This window comes from Mirounga leonina, unplaced genomic scaffold, assembly GCF_011800145.1.
Source record: "Mirounga leonina isolate KUSES-001 unplaced genomic scaffold, KU_Mleo_1.0 Mir_176, whole genome shotgun sequence".
In the NCBI taxonomy this organism is placed as follows: domain Eukaryota; kingdom Metazoa; phylum Chordata; class Mammalia; order Carnivora; family Phocidae; genus Mirounga; species Mirounga leonina.
Window position 1 is genome coordinate 44319919 of NW_023270454.1, and position 20784 is coordinate 44340702.

At 43.5% G+C, this 20784-nt stretch overlaps 1 protein-coding gene and 1 long non-coding RNA gene across 7 annotated transcripts in view; one reads left to right on the top strand and one right to left on the bottom strand.

The window, feature by feature from the left end:
• MAML3 (mastermind like transcriptional coactivator 3) overlaps positions 1–20784 on the top strand; it is a 397800-nt gene that overhangs the window by 289525 nt on the left and 87491 nt on the right. The gene's annotated exons all lie outside the window — the stretch shown is intronic.
• Positions 7226–20784, bottom strand: part of LOC118022304 — a 56105-nt gene continuing 42546 nt past the window's right edge. For 2 of the 5 annotated variants that reach the window (XR_004682458.1, XR_004682461.1), the window contains 6 exons: positions 15243–15466; positions 13127–13520; positions 12888–13032; positions 8652–8778; positions 8349–8491; positions 7226–8249 (listed from right to left, as the gene is read on the bottom strand). This is a non-coding gene — a long non-coding RNA (uncharacterized LOC118022304). Of the gene's footprint in view, positions 8250–8348; positions 8492–8651; positions 8779–12887; positions 13042–13126; positions 13521–15242; positions 15467–20784 lie in introns of all 5 variants that reach the window. The other 3 variants (XR_004682459.1, XR_004682462.1, XR_004682460.1) reach the window with 3 other exon arrangements.

Genomic DNA, 20784 nt, shown 5'->3' on the forward strand with positions numbered 1-20784 from the left:
GGTGCTTATTCACTCACTTTTTAAATCCCTACTATGTGCGGATATGTCAGACAAATAACATCCTGACAGCACTATAATGACTGAATATAATCAGCAGGCAAGACGATGCTGGCCTTCTTCAATTACATGCTCACTTTTTCAAGAGTTGACATACCACCGCTGTATTTATCATCAATTAAATTTCCCTATATTAGTTACTTGCAGTAAATTTTGAGGCAATCACCTCAGCTCAAATTGCCATAGCAAACCACATAATCTCACCAAATAGAATTATTATCAGCAGGCATCATCCTCATCAATTCTTTATTAAAGACTCATTTCTCAAACCATTTTAAATTGTGGCTTAGAGTAAGTCATTTATAACCACATTTTGGAAATAGGCACATTGTATTTCCATTTCATAAATATGTTTTATTAGTAATGAGTAGTATAGTATTAGATTACTATTAGTATTCTCAGCATAGGTTGGAAAATGCTTAATTAACGAAGATATTGGATTGGAAAAAAATGGCTCTGGGCATATTTCTTCTTGACCAAATTATTGTCTATTTTTTTCCCCTCTAGTCGCTGGTAATTTTTAATTGCATGCACCTATCTCAGAGAGGATACTTCCAAGGGACTGTGGGGAGAAGCAGAACCCCAGTAAAAGCAAACTTTCTGGAAAGACTGCCCTGTTACTGTGTCAGGATCTCCAAGTAACTTCCCCCCAGTGTTTTTTTAGAAACTATCAGCATTCAGTCTTTGTTGAAGGAGAGCATTGCTGCGAATCTCTCTCTCTCTCTCTCTTTTTTTTTTTAACAAATCATAAAGCATCTAGAGTCCTGTTCTGGTTATGATAACCTAAAACTGGTATTTGAAATCCAGAACCGTTTTTTCTGTCACCCTTCAAGTGTCTTTGATTCTGAGGCCGTGTAGCCCCCTGCTTTCCATGCTCTGATTCAGCGTCACATTTTAAAAGAGCAGTGAGCCCCACAGGGTTCCCCGTGCCAGGGAAGCAGCAGAGATGTCGCTATCCAGACTGTCCTGCACAGAGATTGTACTCATCTTGGGCACATACAGGTCTGCCTTAGCCAAAACCTTTCCTCATTGTTGTGTTCAACTAGAGCTTCTGGTTTACTATCTTTTTTGTCCTCCACTCTCATTGGGATTCTTTTCACTGTTTTCATTTTATTTCATTCGTAGTGGTGCCTTTAGCTTCCTTTTATGATCTTGTATAAGATGTGTTCTTTCTGTGATTTTCCATTATTATTTTTCCAAAGGATAAGGCTCTTTTTGTGAGGATATAATATGTTCCTACAATGGTCACATATGTGCTCTCTGAAGAAACAAACCGATGGCTGCATTCGTGGACGCTTTGCTAACACAAAAGAGCATGAGTTTGTGTTTCAGCCTAAATACTGGAGTTGTGGACAGCTTAAGCCTGAAGTGCTTGCTGGTTCCCTAACAGCAGGCAATTATGTTACTCAGGGAGCCTCCACACAGGCTGTTCTTATGCAGATAGTTGTCTGAGTGAACAGGAAGGGCAGTAGAAATATGTGAGAGACATGTGACTTCTCCTCAGCGATTGATTACTACCCACAGTCGTGTCCTAATTGCTGACAACACCCGTTCTCTCCATACTTAAGTGTTTTGTTCAGGTATCTTTCTCAAGGTCCCTCGTTATAGGTAGGATTCGTGTTCATAAAAGCTTCTAATATGGCCCTTCTGTTCACCCAGCAGGTGAATAATCCCCAAGTTAATAAAAAGGTAAGCATTCTTATGAACTTAACATTAAAAGACTCTACCCAAGTGCGAGTTCATACTATGAGGGAAAAGTAATCCTTCTGGACGCCCCTCATGGCACAAACGAGTGAGCTGACCCACATCAGCTTTCCAGTCCTCTGTGAGTTTTGCCTAAAATTTGAGTCAGGATGCTCAAGTGGCAGGCTGGGATCAGGGAAGGCTAAAAGTGGCTGCCAGGGACGGCCGTTCCGCTTGAGAACAACAAAGAAACCAACAGCACGCTCTTCTGCGATGGGAAGGAAATGGCTTCTCAGTCAAGTGGCCCCTTTCTTTGACTCAGAGACCTGCCTGACCCAGTGAAGAGACCAGACTGGCAGATCCAGGGCACATGCCCCCTTCCTCCCCCTGGAAAAGCTGACAAGGGCCACAAAACCACCCCCAGGGCCATATCGCAGGGCCCCGGGTTACAAATGAGGATTGATATTTAGCTGAGAATCTGTCATGGCCTTATCACAGCCCTCATTCTAGAACACCCTTCTCTCCTCTCTTCTCCCTTCACATCGGACTGGTTCTCTATTGTTCCTCACGGCCAGTGCTGGTTTGAAGACCTCTTCTGCATTTGCAGGTATAAAAGAATGTGCAACTTTCTTCCCCCTTGAAGTCATTGTCTATATTTAGGTCAGTGACGTGATGAGAGATGTTGATGTGTTTTGTACCTCGCGCTGAAAATTGCCTCTCCGGATCTGGGGGAATGGGGAGGGTCTAATGGCACTCACAGCCCACGGCCGCTGGGTGGGATCTGTCTCCTACGGCCCCCCCCCCCCCCCCCCCCCCCCGCCTCAGAAACAGTGTCGCAGAAATCCCACCCTGGCCTCCCTGAGACTCTGTGTGAGGGAGGGCACTGTCTTATAAAAAGGTGAGAGGAAATGTCAGGAAGTTGCTTTATCCTTTACCTGGAGCCCCAGCCCAGCACTCTGTTCTGTCAAGTAGAAAATGCGGCCCTGGTAAATCCTGCCCACAAAGGAACTGCGCCTTTTTAACATGCAAATGTTCAGTCAGGGAAAGTAAATAGACATCTCCTCCTTCAGGGAACCAGGAGACAATCTAGGAGCAACCCCCCAGCCCACCCCCACCCCCAACACCCTTTCCCCGTCCTCTTCTCATTCTGAAAGAAAGAAATTCTAGTCACACACACACCCCCCCCGCCCCGATTATTCGTATTTCTTTTTTAAAGGGAAGGAGGGGCTTGCTTTGAATCACTCTTAAGCCAGTCTTCTGCCCCAACTTCCTCCCCGTCTAGATAGGCTTCATTAATTTGATAAGCCGACACCAAAAGAGAAGAGTGGCTGGGGGAGGGGGGGGAGTGGTTTGCAGGAGGGGCTGCCTAGAGGCTGCCCTGAGGTTTTAGAAGATGAACTGCTAATGATGTTGAAGACATCTTTACCTTTTCAGACTGCCATGTCCCTCTGGAAAATCAGGGTCTTCTTTCACTTCTTCTGATTGTACTGCAAGAACTGAAAAATAGGGGCCTGGTTGGAACAAGGAGGGGACGGTGCGATGGCCAGGGGCGGGGCGGGAGGGGTGGGGGATGGCGAGGACCGGTAAGTAGACAGATGCTTCTCCGAGGAGGAATCAGAATGCGTCAGCTCCACAGCTTGTCTGGCCTTTGCTTGAACAGGGTAACTGATATTGTCATGCTAAAGAGTCGGAAACTAATGGGGGGAAATAGATTAATTTGCTAGGTCATTTATTGAACACTCTCGCCTGATACTTACAAACTAGTGAAATTCGTGTAAATTGGCAATGTGAATATTTTGATCAACATCTGTGACCCTTGAATTCAAACCAAGGAGGATGCAAACCGCAGAACTTTTGACTTTTCAGATGCCCTAATCTTTGCCAGCCCTTTCCCATCTTCGAATGTGATAGAAGCTGAGTATGTCTAAGACAACCATATGTACAATCTGCCCAAGATGTCCCAGTTTATGCCACTTGTCCTGGTTTGGACAAAAAAGATACATATTTGCCCTAATTCTGCTGCTCAGCAACTGGAAGAGACTGAGAGATCCCAGCTTCAGTATAATTTTATTTTTGTCCTCTCTTCTCTTGCGTACTTTCAAGACCATTCTTAAGCATGTACTGAAAACAAATGTAGGAGGCATTCTGAGGATGGAAAGCCATTGAAGCAAGAATCTTTTCTCATTTTAGTTAGTGGCACGATGAGCAATGTGTAGATTTAACTAAAACCTTGAATATTCTTGAATCACAGATCGAAATCATACACTTGTTTGTTTTGCTTCTGAAATAAATACCGAGGTGGGTGTGGGGTGTCAATGGGCATCATTAGTTAACTGAAAACAACCCAGGCTACTGCCCCCCAGAGTTTCTGCTTCAGTAAATATTTTACTTCCTCCTCAATTTTACCAAGTGACAGTAATTGTTTGCCAATGTCAGAGCTAACTGCTTTGTGGATGCCAGGAGCGGCTTTGAGCCTGAGGGGTGAGAAGGTGGGGGTAATTATTTCAAATAGATGAATGGGTCTTGGCCCCTGGACTTACCAATTGCTTAACTAGACTCTAAATTGGAATGGCTTATTTATGAAACAAATACTTATTGAGTACCTGTTGTGTACCAGCCACTTTTGTTCTAAATGCTTAAAATATCTGTGTACCAAAAAGATAACGACGCCTGCCCTCGCGCAGCTTACATTCTGTTCTAGCGGACATTCAACATAATAAGTAAGTGTAAAGTGTATAGTGTGTTAGTTGTAAGTGCTATGGAAAAAAGAAAAAGTAGAGCAGGGTGAAGGAGATGTTAAGAGATAAACTGAGGCATATTAAGATTTTTTTTAAGAACTTATTTGAGCAAAAATCAATTCAAATGGGTAGCACCAAACCAGAAATCATTAGGAGTGCTCAGCAGACAGAACTAAGGGGAAAGACTTACAAAGAATAGAGAAAAGGCAGAGGCAAAGCAAGGACATTATTTGATTGGCTGTAACTTACTTGGAAAAGCCCAGTTGGCTGTTTTTGATTGGTTGTCCTTAGGTTTTGATTTCTCCATGAGACCTTTACAGACTTAGGTTTTTGTTTGTTTCCTTAGGCTGTCGAGGTATTAGAACCACGTCCGTCTGATGACCTCCTTGTTTAATGAATTTAACAGAAGGTCGAGTGAAGGTCTTGGGCAATGGGTTCATGAGCTGCTGATGCCTTAAATCCCACTCCTGTACTACTTACTGCCTCCCACCTGAACAGAGCCCACACACAAAGGCCAAGGACAGGGAAGGTCAACACTCACACGCAGAGCCGCGAGAGGTACGACCCAGGCAAAGGATGGTTAAGGTCCCCTCTTGGGGTGGAGGGCTAGCCTCAACAGGACCAGTTCAGTTCAGGATTCCCAGCTGGACTTTTGGGTATCTTTTCAGCCATTGCCAGTGGTCCCTCATGTAACCTGCGGTGTGAAACTTACCTTTTCCCGATGCTGAGCATATTCATGGAATCACAAGGTACGGGTGTTCAAATGTGGCTGACCTCGATGATGAGGAATCATTTACTGATGTTCTAAGGAGGAGTAAACCAGTATTATGAGTTTCCTAACACCCACTGACATCCCAAAGACAAAACTATAAAATATCCAAGTTTTCCCTATGTTTGGTCCATTTTATTCATTTTAAAACTACGGTATTTTTTTTGTTTTTTGGTTTTGTTTTTTTTGTTTTTGGTTTTGTTTTTTTTGTCCCTGCATGTGTTCTACACCTGCAGCTAAATAGGAAGGATTCAAGGCACAGACCCGTACACCCACGCCCCTGCCTGATTTTAGAGCACTTTGGGGAGAGATCGTAGCCAACCATTTCTTCCGTTCCTCAGAGTCAGGGCTGTGCTTGCTGCATCCCTGTAAAGATGATGGCATCGATTTGGTTGAAAAGCGAAGCAGATGGAGTTCTGATTATTCTTTCCCACTCCTTACCTGGGACTGGAAGTAGGATTCCTAGCTTCCTGCCCGCTTAGGGTTTAGATGTGGAGCAGACCACTGAAGCGGGCCCATACCTACCCCCCCATGCAGGCTGCCATCTTGCCGAGGCCCCGACGTCTGCGTGTACTTCTGCAGCTGCTTCCTTTTTGCTTGTGGTCGGCAAAAGGAAGGAATGGATTCAAACGAAGCCCACTTTCTGATGGAGCAGATACTGTGCTTAAGTGTGGAGAACACTTACCCTGGCAGAAATGCCCTGCCCATATGTCTGGGGCCAAGAGGGGCACTCCTGAGACTCAGAAGCATAAGGCCTGATTTTTCCTCCCACAAACCTGTTGCCCAAAGAGGCAGAGTGGGGCTGGCAGGAAGCCTGAGGCCCAGAACACACACTAGAAAGTCGGCACCAGGGGCACCCAGGTGGCTCAGTCAGTTAAGCATCCGATCTTGATTTCGGCTCAGATCATGGTCTCAGGGTTGTGAGATGGAGCTCCATGTTGGGCTCCATGCTCAAAGTGGAGCATGCCTTATCCCTGTCCCTCTGCTCTTCCTCCTGCTCATGTGTGCTCCCTCTCTCTGTCTCTGTCTCTCAAATAATAAATAAAATCTTAAAAATAAATAAATAAATAAAAGGAAGAAAGAAAATCACCAAGCGCAGAGTGGGAGGCTCTAGTCTCCTGGAGCCCTTGTCTCTGAGGCCTCTACTGCCTTGTTTACCACCATGATGCTGATGATGACGATGATCTTGACTTTTTTTTTTTTTTTAAAGATTTTATTTATTTGACAGTGAGAGACACAGCGAGAGAGGGAACACAAGCAGGGGGAGTGGGAGAGGGAGAAGCAGGCTTCCCGCGGAGCAGGGAGCCGGATGCGGGGCTCGATCCCAGGACCCTGGGATCATGACCTGAGCCGAAGGCAGACGCTTAACGACTGAGCCACCCAGGCGCCCCGATGATCTTGACTTTCAATGGCCTTACCAACACAGAGGGCTAAGAAAGCTGTGTGAAGTTTAGAAACTTCTGGTCCCAATTAGATGGTTTATATCCCATTTCATCTACTCTCCAAATACTGAAGTTCCATAGGCAATTGGGAGCTTGGAATTAATAATTTAAAAAAATAAGTACTTCCTGGATGCTTACCATTCACCTGGTACTGTGGTGAGTGTCTTATCCCACTTAATCCTTGCACATCCTTCGAATTGAGGCACTATTACCCATATTACATAGAGGAGAAAAAGGAGCCTAGCTCCCAGTCACCCAACTACCAGAGTCAGGGTACACAGTCAGGCTTTGAACTCAGAAACGGCACATCTGCCAGCCAGGCCACGTTCCCTGACTCCCCTGCTCTCGGCCTCTGCTGTTGTTCTAGGTGGTGAGTGGTAGAAAGACAGGCCTTGCAGCAGGGCCTTGCTTCCTTCGATTAGCTTGTTGCCTAATACATGTGTTTCACAACCTTTGCAACTGATAGTTCATCTAATTAACTTAAAGTGAAACTCAGTGATCAGCTCCGTTCAGGCAAACAAAATAATCCATTCCGATAATGATAACAATAGATTTACTTTGATAACAGAAATTGCTGCTTCCAGTCAATTTGATAATGGGTTTTCTCATAGAAACCTTCAAGCAGTGTCACCAAACATTTTACACGTGGGAAATAGGCATAGAACAATTTAGCAGTCTGTGGAGAGAAGTCCTCAAAGGTGCTCCTATCCCTTGGCCCAGCAATTATACTTAAGGAAATTTATGTTAACAACATGATCAGAGATGAGATGAAAGAAAAAAATACATATATATATGGATATTATTTGGCATTATTATGACAGCATTATTTAGTGGTAAAAAATTACAAAAAATAACTGTATGCCCAAAAATAGAGGACTGGTTAAACAAATAATGGTACACTCAACTGAAAGAATATTTCAAAGCTATTAAAGTATTTTAGAAGAGGGTTTAAGAACTTGGGGAACGTCCCTGATATAATAAGTGAAAATATGCAGAATAAAGAACTATATATGATCCCAATATTTTAAGGAAATTGAGAATGTAAACAACTTGAGATTGAATTTTTGGCTTAGTGACATGGAGAGAACAAGGTTTTGTTGTTGCTGTTTTCCCATCCCTGAAGCCAGAGTAAAGCTTTTCAGAAATAACCTAGAGAAAATTGTGACAATGGAAGAGATACTTTGTCTCATCAGCCTAAGTTCCAGGGAAATGAGTGATAGGATAGCTCAGCATCAGTCTTGAAATGACTTCAGGTTTCTCTTCAATTTTCGTCTTTTCCTGAAAACACATTTAACGTGAATTTATATTCTAATACAAGCCGGTATTTTTGCAGTTTCATGTCCCTTCAAAAGCAGTCTCTTTCAGAGAGAAGCAGAGGTTTCTGTGCCATTTGCTTAACAGCCCCTTCGTTGCCAAGATCTCCAAATAAGTTGGTCAAGGGGCTGACAAACATTTTCCCGATGAGAAAAATGGCCGTGTCGGAGATTTGCACTGCTGACCTGAATGCATGCGTCATATCTGCCACATCCCTGTGGATGGAGAGGTCATTTCTTCATTATACTAGAAGTGAAAGACAGGGAGAAAGTTAGGGTATTGGAGTGCTGAGCACAGCACCATTGCCCAAATGAGAAAGTCCAAGTCATCAAAATATTCTCTTACCAGAGGAGTTGGAGGAGAAGAAAATGAGCAGATTGTTCAACACGTAGGAAGACAGCTGAAAAGGAGGACTCTGTGTGTCCCCTAATTTTGACATAAAATATCAAAGGTAAACCCTCAGAATCAGTTGAAGAAACTCTTCAAACCTCGGTAGGATTAGAGTGGAGAAACATCTGAGTCAAGAATTTGTAAGAAAGCTACCTCCTTGTATCTCAATATTTATACCAATCCTGCTTTCATAATTAATCCTATCGCTGACAACACTTGGATGTTTAGAAATAGTCATAACTACCTGTGACCACTTACTTTTTGGCAATATAGCCCAAGTGGAAGAAAATGTCCTTAAAGAGGTGGAGGCAAATGGAAGGCTAGTCTTGCAAATCCAGCCAATCAAATGACTGTGGACATCACGCCAGTCTTCCCTAAGTCAAACCTGAGGGAAAAAATGACAAAATATTGAGCCACTTCAAATAGAGGATACACTTGGAACCATGTCACCTATGGAGCAAAACGCTAACTTCTTAGCATTACATTCAAGATTATATATAACCTGACCCCAGATGCCCTCCCAGCTTCCTCTCTCTCTCACGACGTCCGTCAGGCCTGGAATGGCCTGAAACGCTCTGCTTCTCTGCTCATTGAGATCACACTCTGCTTCCCGGGTCGAATCAGACACCACCTCAGTCAGAAATGATCTGACCTTCCTTGCCATACCTGTAGATTTTTATGGGTGCCTTCACAGTGTTTATTTCATTCCGCCTTTACATTTTAGTTGGTTATTTATGTTTCTCTCCCCTGTAAGATTGTTATTCATCTGTAAATGCCCCTGATGCCAAGCCAAATGACCGCATGCAGTAGTCGCTTAATACCTGTTTGCTGAATTAATTAAAATACAAGATAGTATATAAATATTAAGATGTTTGATGGAGGTCACATGTGCAACCATGCTTTCCTGACAAAAAAATAATGTCTGTCCTGTCTGGGGGCAGAATATTTTTCATTAGACTAATCCTAAAAGACCCACATTAGGAAGGCTACTGTAATACCAACCCATGATAACGGCTAACATTTTCTAGTATTGGCTACGTTCTAGGCATTGCACTAAACCATTTCCACATAATATCTCTTCTGATCATCCCAACAACCTTATGAGGTTTAAGTACTATGATTATGTCTGCATTTTGCCAATAGGAAGCCAAGACTTGGAGGAGTGTCATAACCAGCAAATCCGGGAGCCGCTGCAGATACTTTCTCTGCAGAACTTGTCTCTCTCTCACCTTGGAGGAGGCCCTGCTCCCTGGTGGTTGCCATTATTTGTGCAGGATAGCTGGGCATCTGCTTATTTCAATCACAGCGAAGTGGGCCTCACAATAGGTGCTAGTATCTTTTGTAAACAGTTTTTCTGGCTCTGACATATTTTCTCCAATTATCACTGGTCTTCAACAGTATTTGAGTATTTGATGATTTTCTTATTCTAGGGAAGCTCTAGAATATATCAACTCCGAAGTGAGGTGGGCTTCTTGTAAGTAAAATAGCCATACATAAGAAGCATAATAGTATTCTCGAGAAAAGAAGCAATAAGATGATAGATAGATAGATAGATAGATAGATAGATAGATAGATGATAAATAGATGATATACCAGAAGAGATTTATTATAGGAATTCACTCACATGATTATGGAGGCCAAGAAGTGCCACAATCTGCCATCTGCAGGCTGGAGAACCAGGAAAGCTGGTGGAGTAATTCAGTCTGAATCTGAAGGCCTGAGGATCAAGGGGCTGATGATCTAAGTCCCAGTCCAGTCCAAGGCCTGAGAACCAGGAGTGCCAAAGTCCACGGGCAGGAGACGTGGATGTCCCAGCTCAAGCAGAGAGCGAATTGGCCCTTCCTGCACCTTTTTGTTCTATTCAGGCCCTCAATGCACTGGATGATGCCCACCCGCCTTGGTGAGAGGGATCATCTTTACTCAGTCCGCTGTTTCAAATGTTAATTTCTTCTAGAAACACCCTCATAGACACACCCAGAAATAATGTTTTACCAGCTATCTGGGCATCCCTAAGCTCTGTCCAGCTGACACATGAAATTAACCATCACAGGAAGGAACAGTGATATGCCCTCAGTTAACTAGAGCAAACATTATATAAGAGATTCGTCCACATTTAGCAAATGTTGATTGAGCACACACTATGTGCCAGGTAGAAGCCGGGGACAGAATGCTGAACAAAACAGAGATGGTCCCTAACCTCATGCACAGGAGTCTAACACAGAGACGGACATTCGTGAAATAATCACACAGATACGTAATTACAGGATGAGGGCCAGTGCTGTGAAGAAGTGTATAGATGGCCTTGAACGTCTAGAGCCTAGTGAAGGTGGAAGAGTAGTCAGGGAAGACTTCTCAGAAATCTAGAAAAGCATGGGGCGCCTGGGTGGCTCAGTCGGTTAAGCGACTGCCTTCGGCTCAGGTCATGATCCTGGAGTCCCGGGATCGAGTCCCGTATTGGGCTCCCTGCTCAGCGGGGAGTCTGCTTCTCCCTCTGACCCTCCCCCCTCTCATGCTCTCTCTCTCTCAGTCTCTCTCTCAAATAAATAAATAAAATCTTAAAAAAAAAAAAAAAGAAAAAGAAATCTAGAAAAGCAAAAGAAGGTAGCTAGGGCAGTGATTCTCAAAGTGTAGTTCCAGGACCAGCAACACCAGCATCAACTGGAGGCTTCCTTGTTAGAATTGCAAATCATTAGGCCACACCCCAGACCCACTGAACCAGAAACTCTGGGGGTGAGGCCCAGTGTTTGGGGTTTAACCATCCCTACAGGTAATTGTGATGGACCCTGAAGTTTGAGAACCACTGCACCAGAAGATGAGCACCCAGGGCAGAGCATTCCAGCTAGAAGAAATCATGTAGTGAGGCCCCAAGGCTGGGAGAAAGATGGCAAGCTTGCTAGGCGAGCCAGTGGAGCTTCCAGAAGGCCCCACAAAGAGGATGATGGGGTAGATGGAGCCTGGGACATACACCTGGGTCAGATTGCTTCAGGGCCTGTGGTAAGGATTCTGCCCACTGTCCTAAAAGCCATGGAAAGCCACAGAAGAGTTTTAATTAGGCATGTGATATGATCACACGTGCATTTTGAAGACATCCCTCTGACCACAGCATAGAGAACTGAGTAGACTTCAGTCCTCTAATTTGAAAACTGATAAAATGGAGTGGAAGGCTACTGGAGCAAAAGGAAGTGAGTGGAGTGGAGATACCTTAAGGAGGTGACCCCAAAAGGGCTTTGACCAATTTTGAAATTTGGGACTGAGGGAGAGAGATGCGTCAGGATGGAGCTTAGCTTTCTGGGTTGTGAAACTTGATTGACGGTGGTGGTTCCAGTCACTGAGATGCAGAGCGTGGAGATCATGTATTTCTCAATACTGAATTTGAGAAACCTTTGAGATATGAATTAGACCTTCGTTGAAACTGGATGGATGAAAGCCAGGGAAAAGAATAATTCTTGAGGGGAGTCCTGTGGTAACTGCATGAGCCAAAGGATGGAGTTGGAAATGAGTTTTCTGATGTTTGTTTGCCCGTTTTATTTTTTATTTATGGATCCATTCACACATCCATTCACTCATTCTACTTCTCACACCCTCCCAAGAACATGGAAACATTGGAAGGACAGAGGAGGATTAGTAGGTGGGATGGGACTGGCTATGGCAGATCTTGAATTCCAAGCTGACAACTCTGGATTACCACTGAAGGCAGGCAGGGTAACATCATGGCAGAGGTATGTTTCAGGAAGATTGACCTCGTAGTGTTACAGGTAGGCGAGAATAGAGGGAGGAGGACATCACACAGTAACTCTAAGGATGCTAACAGACTACCTCGTGTAGTATAAGGTTGTAATTATAATATAAGGTTAGCATGAGGGGTGACAATCAGATCCATATACATTCATTCATTATACTACATACAAGAGGCTATATATCTTTAACCTATCTCTCTATTTAGGTTTGGGAATAGGAAAAGATAAACTTTGAGAGTAGGAAACTAGGTCTTTTTCCTGTTTCAGTTTTTCATAACCAAGCAGGGGTAAAGTATCTTAATGGAAGCTAATGTTAATCAGAAGTGAAAGACTGACACACAGTAGGCCCTGGAAAACATCTATGAGGTTGAACTGGATCAACGCCACTGGGGTAGTGAGAGAAGATGCAGCTCAATGGAGGACTCCTCAAGGGGAGAGGGGAGCGCGATGGGGGCCCTTGCATGAGAATTAGGACCTTGGTGACCCCCATCTGTTCCTCCTTTCCTCCCTCCCTCCCCCACCGCTGCCATGGCGACAAGTCTGGAATCACAGTAAGCCTTATACCCCAGAGAAAAGAATACGCTGTTTGAACGGTGCAAGTTGGCCTCCAAGGTTCCTGGTCCGCAGGCCCCATCCCCCACATTCAGGGGATTCTTACAAAAGGCAGCTTTTACCAGAGGGTCAGTGGCACTGCCGCTCATCGATCTGAGCCCATTTTATCCCTCAGCACTTCCCACTTGTTTGTTTTTGAACTCACACCACCGCCTCAATGCTGTTGGTCTTGTTTTGGCTTGAGGTTCCCCATGTGGCCCTCTGCATCCCCTCTGCTCAGCCCCACAGAGCAGTGTGCTTCTTTCTTGCTTGTGTCTTCTTGTCACTGCTGTTGACTCACCAGGCTGGGGCTGTTGGAGCTAAACTGAATTAGTAACAATGCAATCAACATCTCTATTTTTATCTTTGTTCTCCCCACCCTCCCGCCCCTCCGGAGTGACTCACCATTTCTGGGTCTCAGAGCTTGGCAGTCTTAAAAGAATTATACTGGGGCTGAGGTGAATATATGCACAGATGTGATATTTCTACCATTAGATACAATGCGTATTTTCTTTCTTCTTTTTTTTTTTTTCCTAGTGGCACAAGGTTCAAACATTGTAAGTATTATTTATTATGCTCATCGTCATCCTTAACGGTTACTGTGTTACTACTCAAGCTGCTGTTTATCTCCTGAGGTCTAAGATGAATTGTAGGCAAGGAAGGAAGTCCTGACCTGATTTCTGAAACTCAGCTTCAGAGAAAACCTCAGTTTTGAACTGAAACTTTTAACCTTATCCCAATTGAATTCTGGAAGCCTGCGCTAGAATCCATAGAGAGGGTATACCAAACAGAATATTACCTGTAAAAAAAAACAAAAACAAAAACAAAAAAACACCATTAATGCAAAATATCTTTTCCTACCTAGGCCTCCATGTGCTGATAATTATATTAATTTTATAACTTATAAAGATGGATCTAAATTAAGAGCCTGGTTTTGGGAATCCCACCCTACCATTTATATAATCTTGGGCTAGTTACTTGATTTCTTCGTGTCTTAATTTCCCCTTCTGTAAAACGGAGACTTTTACCTCTCATCCGTACATCATAGTACATATCTTGTAGAAGTGTTTTGAGAATTATTTAAGTTAATATCTACAAAGTGCTTAAAATAGTGTCTAGCACATAATAAGCTCTCAATAAATGTTGGCTATGATTATTCAACAGGTCTTATTGCCTGTTCTGAGAGTAAATAAAAAGAGTTTTATTTTAATAAGCACAGTGCACCTCAGGATTTTACCTTCCCTTGTTTCTGAATTCACAGGCCATCCATTTTATGGACACCTGAGTGGACACTACGTTACAGAACAGACCTCTTTATCTTTCATTCAAAAGTACAGCTTTCTAGCTTTCCAGTTACCTGAATGACCATTCCCTGCGGTTGGGGCATATCTAAACGACAGCCACAAATCAGGACTCAGAGAAGGTTAGGGACAGTGCTGCCAGCATGGAACCCCTGGGACAGAGACCCCTCCCCACCCCAGGAGGGCTCCCAAAGCCTCAGAGAGTTAGACACACTAAGTGGCCCTCCGCAAGAACTAGTCTGCTCTTTTGTTTTTCAGTTGGTATCTTTATCTGAGTAATACGGTTTCAAAATTTGAGCGGCCGCATCGTTACGTAAAGTGTGTACAATGAAAACAGCAGTCCTGGGGCGCCTGGGTGGCTCAGTTGGTTAAGCGACTGCCTTCGGCTCAGGTCATGATCCTGGAGTCCCTGCATCGAGTCCCGCATCGGGCTCCCTGCTCGGCAAGGAGCCTGCTTCTCCCTCTGACCCTCCCCCCTCTCATGTGCTCTCTCTCATTCTCTCTCTCTCTCAAATAAATAAATAAAATCTTTAAAAAAAAAAAAAGAAAAAGAAAAAAGAAAACAGCAGTCCTGCCCTACACCTCTCCCCTTCCTGATTTCTGTTCCCTAAAACTTGACAGTATTTTAGCTGTTTCTTCTGGCATGAACCTCTGTATTTTTAATAACATGTTTCTACAGTTATCTCTTGATCATCATGTTTCAGATATTACCGCTTGACTCCTTACCACGGAAAATATGGATTCAGCTCACTTAGCCCTTCTACCTCTCAAACATGCTTCCTCTTCCTCCTTGTCCCCAATTATTGTTGTATCACAAGTCTTGGTGAAATCAGTCCTCGTGTGTGTGTGTGTGTGTGTGTGTGTGTCTAGTGTGGTAGATAAGTGTTCATAGCTGAGCCAAATGGTAGGCTTTGATTACATTTATATCCTGCAGTTGTTGGCTGTATTGCTTTGTTTGCTTAATTTTTTTTTTTTTAATTTGTCAGAGAGAGAGAGGGAACACAAGCAGGGGGAGTGGGAGAGGGAAAAGCAGGCTCCCTGCTGAGCAAGGAGCCCGATGTGGACTTGATCCCAGGACCTGGGATCATGACCCAAGCCGAAGGCAGATGCTTAACCAACTGAGCCACCCAGGTGTCCCTGTTGCTTGCTTAATTTTTTAAGTTCCTGTCCTTAAGCCATTCACAGAATCTTCATCAGCAGTATAAATCTCCTCTCAGTACCTTTGCGAACATAGGTCATCAATCCATTTCTTCATGGAGTTATTCATCCTGGAGCTCCTCGTCTTTCTCCTCCCACGTGGGTTGGTGCTAAGACTGCTGCAGAGCTGGCATCCCGAGCCTCCTTTCCACCTGGCTCCCGTGTCGGGTCCCCTGTTCATGGAAGCCAAGTCTTCTCCAGCTTGGGTTAGTCCTCATTTTAGTGGACTATCTCCTCTAACCACTGCCTGAGAACTCATGAATTTACACGAAAGGTAAATATTTGAGGTCTTGCACATATGAAAATAGCTCTATTCTTCTCTCATATCTGACTGGATGTAGCATCCTAGGCTATAAATAACTCTCAGGAGGAATTTTGAGCACTTAATGCATTTTATTCTGGCTTCCAAAGGATTGCTGCCAAAATGCCCATTGCTCTTCTAATTCCCACCCTTGGGAAACTTTGAGGGTCTTTTTTAAAATTCTTGGCTTTCTGAAATTTCACAATGATGTATCCTAGTGTGGTCCCTTTTGTATTCATTGCTCAGGGAATTTTCTAGGCCTTTTCAATATGGAAGTTCATGTCCTTCAGTTGTGGGAAATTTTCTTACGTGATTTCATTGATAATTTCCTCCCCTTTGTTTTCTCTTCTCTCTCTCTCTGGAACTCATGTTATTTGGATACTATACCTTCTGGACTGATCCCCCATTTTTCTTATCTTATTCTCTTCTATTTTTCCATCTCTTTGATTTTTGTTCTACTTTTCTAAAGATTTCTTAACATTATTTAGTTTGACATTATTTCTACTTTAGTTTGACAACCTTTAGTTTGACATTATTTCTACTACCGTGTTTTTAATTTATAAAAGTTTTATTTTTGCTTTTAAAATATTTATATACCATCCTGTTCATAATTTATAGTTAATTAATTTTTTCTGATATTAATGATTTTTTTAAACCATTCTCCTGTTGCCTTTATTTCCTCTGTTTTCTCTTTTCTATTTGTTTGGACTCTGCATCTTGTGTTAGAGGCTTTCCTCATACCTATACATTCATTGTTAAGAGGAAGATATTAACAGTGTAACTGGGAGTCCTGTGTTTATATGTGAGGACTTCCAAGTGGTGGTGATTGGCCTGGAACCCAGCCATGGGCCATCCAAAATCTGTTAGTCATTTCTCATAGACTGGCTAATTTCCCTGGGGAGGAACCTACTGATCTTCTGTTTAGGAGATATAAGACTGGTTGCCAGTGTTCTTGAAGCTAAGTGGAAGAAAGGTTTGGAGTGGAGGAAGGTTATCTCACCACTGACCTGTAGATTTCCACTTAATTCCCCTGTTGCCAGTATAGCAAACCTCCCCCCCCCCGCCCCCCCCGCCCCGCCCCAGCCTTCAGCTGTGCTTTGTGTCCATATGCCAAGTCCCTCTGCTTCCACTTCTTGAAAAAGGAAACCACCAACCCTTTCAGGGAGGAGGAAGCAAAGTGGTATGGCCATGCACAGAAGGGTCTCCGTGTCTAACCCTTCTTATACAGACTTTCAACCAACACTCCTGTTTTTTAGCCCCGTCTACACCCTATCATCAGAGGTATCTGATGCCTCCAGTAGTGCCTGCCACACAGAGTGTACATCCCTGAGCTTTTTAAGGTTCTTAACATACATTGGTTCCCTTCTCCTTGGCTTTTCCCCATTGAAACTTCAGATTTCAGCTTTTTCTGCTCTGCTAAATTAGCTACCACTCATTCATCAGCTTTCCAGTTTCCATAATTATGTTGACATCTCATATCTGCTTTTGGCTCCTTTCCTATCCTCTCTATGTAGAGCTTTGTTTTTTTTCTTTAAAAAAAAAATCTTTTTTTTTTTTTTTTGTCATTTTTGAGGAGGATAAGGAGGTAAGGTAGAAAAGGAGTGGAGATAAACATGTATTCAATCTGCCATGCTTAACTGCAATTTGTGAACCAACCTTTGTTTCTAAAGGATACATTGTTTCTCTATGCATCAAAATAAAACTGTCTGGGTTACTTGGCAAGTAGCTCATCTTGGAATATTTCCATTTGGGGCTGCCATAGTGATGTGGGTCTGCATCAGAATACCCTTAAGAAATGCAGTGTGATTGGGGTGCCTGGGTGGCTCAGTGGTTAAGTGTCTGCTTTCAGCTCAGGTCATGATCCTGGGGTCCTGGGATCAAGCCCTGCATCAGGGTCCCTGCTCAGTGGGGAGCCTGCCTCTTCCTCTCCTGCTCCCCCTGCTTGTGCACTCTCTCTCTCTCCCTCTCTCCCTGTCAAATAAACAAATAAAATCTTTAAAAAAAAATAATAACTCTTAAAAAAAAAAAAAGAAAGAAATGCAGTGTGACCTAGAGCTATCCCAAGTAATATAAGTCAGATTCTCCTGGTTTACTAGTAAGTAGTCTAAAACTCGCAGAAGATCAGAACCAACCAATTCCCTGGATTCTGGACTGAGATCCAGCCCCAAACTCCATAACAGCCCAAGGAACTAGAACTACCTAAGCTATGAGTCTCAGTATGAGCTGAAGAAATTAGACCATACTCATCCCTTTGTCTAAGGCTTTTCTAGACTGTGGGCACTCTGAAACACAGTATATCATAATATGAGAATATCTTAAGTATCATGTTATGACCTAGGTCCTTAGGTATATTTGATTTAGGTTTCAATTCCAGCTCTACCCTTTAATAAGATGTCAATTGTCTATATAAAAAACATTAGATAATAAAAAATGTTTCATTTTCGTCATGTAATAAGCCAGAGATAGGTAAGTGAGAGGAAATGCAACTGATCTATGATGTCAGGTACTTCCCACCTCCTTTCTTTTTCCCTCACCTGTGGCTTTCATCCTCATATTTATTATCTTCTCAAGGTCCTAAGGTAGTGTCTCCACCACCGGCCTAACATCTGCACTTCTGGCTCCAGGAAAAAGAAAAAGGGGACAAGGAGAGGGGGCAGAGAGAGAGCGAGAGAGAGAGAGAGAGCCAATCACAGATTCCCAGCATACTTCACATGCATCTCACTGGCCAGAACTGTGTTACATGGCTACTTCTAGCTGCAAGGGAGGCTGGGAATTCCTCCTCAGATACAATCAGGACTCTAATGAGTTAAGGAAGAGGAGTATTCGTTAGACAGCTAATAGTGCCACACTAGGTGTACTTCCTTGAGCAAGTTGTTTAGTCTCACTTAGCATCCGTAACTTTATTTGTACAATGAGAATAAAAACACCTACCTCACAGAGTCGCAATGAGAAATAAAGGAGAAAATGTTTATAAGGCATATAGCATCTTACCAGACACATAATATGCCCTCCATAAATGTTGCTTCCCTTCCCGTGATCCCTTATATTGGTCTGCTTTCTGAACACACCACAGTGTCAGCATATACTGTGAAGACCACAGATGCGTATTACTTGTTAAAAATTAAGTTTGTTTTGAGCATTATACAGCACCTTTTGGCAGAACATTAGTGAAAATGAGATTTGGGAATCACAAGTCAAAAAATATACTGAATATGAGAATGTCTGAATATAAGACACAGAGAATATGACTATAAAGATGATTTTACAGTCCATGTATTTTATTATAACCCTTAATCTTCCTTTATATCCCTTGCTTTTATAGCTATCCCACCCACCAACCTCTTTTTACCACACTCTTCCCTTGATCTTTTGAGAGCTTCTTTAATTTGTATTTACTATTATTTATCTACAAAGCTTTATTATGCAGTCACTGCACCATCATTTTGTGTGTGTGTGTGTCTGTGTGTTTCTTTAATCAGCCCCAGTGACTGACTGCCCCTTTGCTCCCTCCACACAAAGCAAAGCTGTGTGAAGCCCTTATAAACCAGGTTGGGTCAAGGAGGTGGGGAAGCTAATGTGAGGGGAGGGTTGTGGCCAGCCAGGCCACAACTGAGGATTTATGAAAACTGCAATGGTCTATTAGAGTTGGGGAGTCAGAGGGTGAAAACACATATGGTTTCTGTGTTTTTATGTCCATGGAATTTTCTTGTCTGTATGTGCGACGGAGCGCCTTGTGCCCTGCCTTGTTTCACACCCCGTGCCCTGTGACCTAACATGTACCCATGCACACAGTCTAACAGGGGACAGGGACCAGGGTCACATTTAACTATCTAAATTGGAAGGCACCTTTGTTTTCCTCTCTCCAACTAAATGAGCTCTGGTAACAGAGGGGAGAGGTTTGGTGTTGTGGCTGTTTCTGTTACAGTGAAAAAAAACAACAACCAATATTCCAATCTCGCATGAGCCATGCTGCCTTCTAAAATCAGCAACCAGGAACACATCCCCTTAAGAGAAAAACAGAAGGGAAAAGAAAGAAACCTCTCCCATTTACAAATGTTTTCTTTCCTTTGTGGCCCTTCTCTAGCTGGTCTTTGCCCACATTGAGTGCTGGCTCTCTGCGTAGGAACCAAATGCCACAGTCCAAAGGAGAAGCTCTTTCACAGGGAAAACAAAAGGCAGCTGTCAGTTTAATCCCAAACTCCCTGATAACATTCCAGCAGAGTTCCTTTTTCTGGAGATGAAATAAGAACCCTGGCAGGCCCTCTTGACTGGCCACATAAATCATTTGTAGTAATTGCTCTGAGAGAGGAGTGCCTCTCAGGCTCCACAGATAGAGGGGGGGAATCACACACCGACATCCTCCCCACCGACACACACACACACTGTGCCTGCGCCTCTGGCTTGTCCCACACACATGCACGTGCCCCCACATGTACACCCCCTCTTCTCAGGAGTTGCTCACACTGGGGTGGGCTCGGTGAGCCATATTAAAAAAAAAAAGAGCACGGCACAGAATAATGAATAGTCAGTTTTATGTTTCCTTCTCTTTGAGCTTGAGCCAATTTAAATTCTTCTGGAGTACAGTTTGGGAGGGGTTCTGGGGAGGGTTGACAGGAAAAGTGGGAGGGAGAGAACACAAAGGTAAGAGGGGGATGGTTATGATTTGGCTTTGTTAGGCTTATCCATTGCTGTGTATTCTATGATGTGTCACCTGCTTCCTCCTTTTTGCCTTTTCTGGTGAGAACTGAGATGTGGTCATAAAAATCCCCCACACTGTGATCTGGGAGCTGCTGCTGAGGCTTGGCAGTTCACTAAGGACCGAACTCTCAAAAGCCACAAAGCTATAATATCCCTTCCCCTCTGTGGCCAATAAAGATGGTGATAATCAAATAACAGGGCTTGGAAGTGGTGTGGTGCCTACAGGCCGGGGCTGCACACCCTTCACTTGTACCCTGATGTACGTTCATTGAAAGTATTGAGGCCACCAGAGATGGGGGTGGCGGGGGCTTCTGTAGGCACACATAGCTGTTTGAAGGCTGAATGGATGGATGAATGAATACATGAATGGATAGATGGATGAATGAATGATGGATGAGTAGAGTTCAGTGTTGTGTTACGAGCACAGCTTGAAAAGCCAGGAAAATTGCGGAGCTTCTGTGACAGATGAATGCCTTGCCCCTCTCCACACACCCTAAGTTATAACTCTCCTCGCATTATGACCATGGATAGAGAAGAGGAAGTGAGGGGAAAAAAGCTAGACATGA